This window comes from Mus caroli, unplaced genomic scaffold, assembly GCF_978045245.1.
Source record: "Mus caroli unplaced genomic scaffold, Mus_caroli_1 scaffold_6, whole genome shotgun sequence".
In the NCBI taxonomy this organism is placed as follows: domain Eukaryota; kingdom Metazoa; phylum Chordata; class Mammalia; order Rodentia; family Muridae; genus Mus; species Mus caroli.
Genome location: NW_028227261.1, coordinates 89,208,457 through 89,210,549, shown reverse-complemented (window position 1 = coordinate 89,210,549; position 2,093 = coordinate 89,208,457). Strand labels below are relative to the sequence as shown.

The window sequence follows — 2,093 nt, the reverse complement described above, 5'->3', positions numbered from 1 at the left end:
TTGCTCCAAATAATTAAGTAACACAAGAACTGAAATGCTCTGGCCTTCAAGGTTGAACATAAGGATGTGTGTGTGTGTGTGTGTGTGTGTGTGTAAAATTCTTACCATACTTCTGGAAATTGCAGAGTTCAGGTTTTTAAACTATTAGCAATCATCTACTATACATTATTATTCCATAAGGAATACAAATGTTTCTAATGAATAGATTACTGAAGTCACATTTCAATGTGGTAGGAGAGGACTGAAAAAAAAACCTCTACTGAGTTATAAATAGAACATCCATAAATTGCACTCTAAGGCTCAGAGAAAAATCATGGAAGAAGGGGTGGAAGGATAGAAAAGATGGAGGGACTATGCAGAGTCTTGACTGCCAGGTTCTTGTACTTGAAGTCACAGAATCTGTAATTATATACACATAATTACATTGGACTTGTTAACTCTCACTGTCATGGAAGAGGAAGGTGATCGTAGGATTCTATACTTTGATGAAAATTTATGTCCATGGTGATTCCCTCTCCAAAGTACTGATTGTGTGCCCTTTTCAGGAACGTAACAACTTGGAAGAAAGCCAGGCATGCCCAAAGTATCTGGTGAACAAGGAATTCTTGTTTCCTTTGTCTTCCTTTGGCTGCCTACATATAAAAAAGAAAGAAAGAAAATTTATATGGAGAGAATAACTAATGGAAGATGGAGAAATATATTCCTCAGTTGTGTAGCCACTGGTAAGATGCCTCTGTAAAAGAAAATCCCCCTCATGCCCTGTAGCCAACTCTGATGAAATCAATTATCTAACATACAAATAAACAGAATAAAATAGCGTCAGAATAGAAGGAGGATAGTGGAGAAGAAGATGAGGTTTTACGGAAATCAGAGGAGGTTAAAAAGGAGATAGTGGATGAATATAATATGAATGTATCATGTGCATGTATGAAAATGTAACAATGAAATCCACTATTATATATACCTAATATATGCAAATAAAAACATTAAAGTATAAATTCCCTTTGTAAAACACCAAGCTAAGCCACTGGCAGAGGCAAGTGGCTGAACAGGCTTTGGCCTGTGAAAACCAAGAGAAATGGTGTTGGAATGAGTGACGATCATTCCATCTTCATACTCACCCTCCTCATTTGCATCTTTTAAAATAAAACTTGGAGATTTATGTAGAAGTTCAAGATTTGTTAAGCACAACCTTGCACTGGCATGTTCTGACAGACAAGACTGATTGCCACCATTGAAGTATGAGAAAATTAAGACTCAGAGAAAGACATGACATGGGAGATAGCCCAGCTCACAAGTGATGGTGGGGTTCAGTGTCACTGAAAATCAGTAATGCAGGATTACAAATGGGCTTTGAATCTGGTTGAATTGTTCTCAATCCTGCATTCTCCATGAGTATTTGTACAGTGTATAAGTACAGATACATGTTTGTCTCAGTACCTAATGTGGGATGGTTAAACCACGGCAGGAAGCCGGTGGGTAGAGCAGGTTGAAACCTGGACTCAGTGGGAACACACCTGAGACTTAGGCGACTCCCTGCTCCCTGCCTGGAACACTTGCCACACTCCCCACATAAGGAAATGTGACCTGTTGTTAGGTAGGTCCAGAAGAGTTCTCCATGCTAATGAGGTACCTAGAGGCCCTGAGGGCTTAGCCAATAAGCTTCTTTTCCCAGATATTCCTCCCTGCAAAAGGTATTTTGGGTTCGACCCTGAGAAGTATGTACGCATCTGTTTTACATCATGAATAGTCAATAAAGAGTTTAGAACCTTATACTTGTCTTTTTCATCTACCACCCTATGAGGAACATGTAGAAGGCCTTGACATACAGAGCCAGAGCTGTAGCTTAATTCTCCCATAGAAGGCCTCTCTGTGATCCCAGATGACTGCAGCCAAGAAAAGGACAATCACCTCTGAGCTAAGCTGGAGTTCCCCTTTCCCTTGGCCCTGTCTAGACTGTCCGCAGCCTGTGCCCCACCACCACCGCTCCATTCTCTGTTCTTCTGAGACTCCCAGCCATGTCTGGATGACCAGAGTCTGAGAACCACACGGCCCCAGCCTCGTTGCAGGCCTGGGAACCCCTGAACAGCTCT

At 41.3% G+C, this 2,093-nt stretch overlaps 1 non-coding gene across 1 annotated transcript; it reads left to right on the top strand.

The window, feature by feature from the left end:
• The first annotated feature begins 497 nt into the window (after positions 1-497).
• Positions 498-640, top strand: LOC115030966 (small nucleolar RNA SNORA67). The gene has a single exon (XR_003836560.1). It is a non-coding gene; the product is annotated as a small nucleolar RNA SNORA67 (small nucleolar RNA).
• The last annotated feature ends 1,453 nt before the right edge of the window (positions 641-2,093 follow it).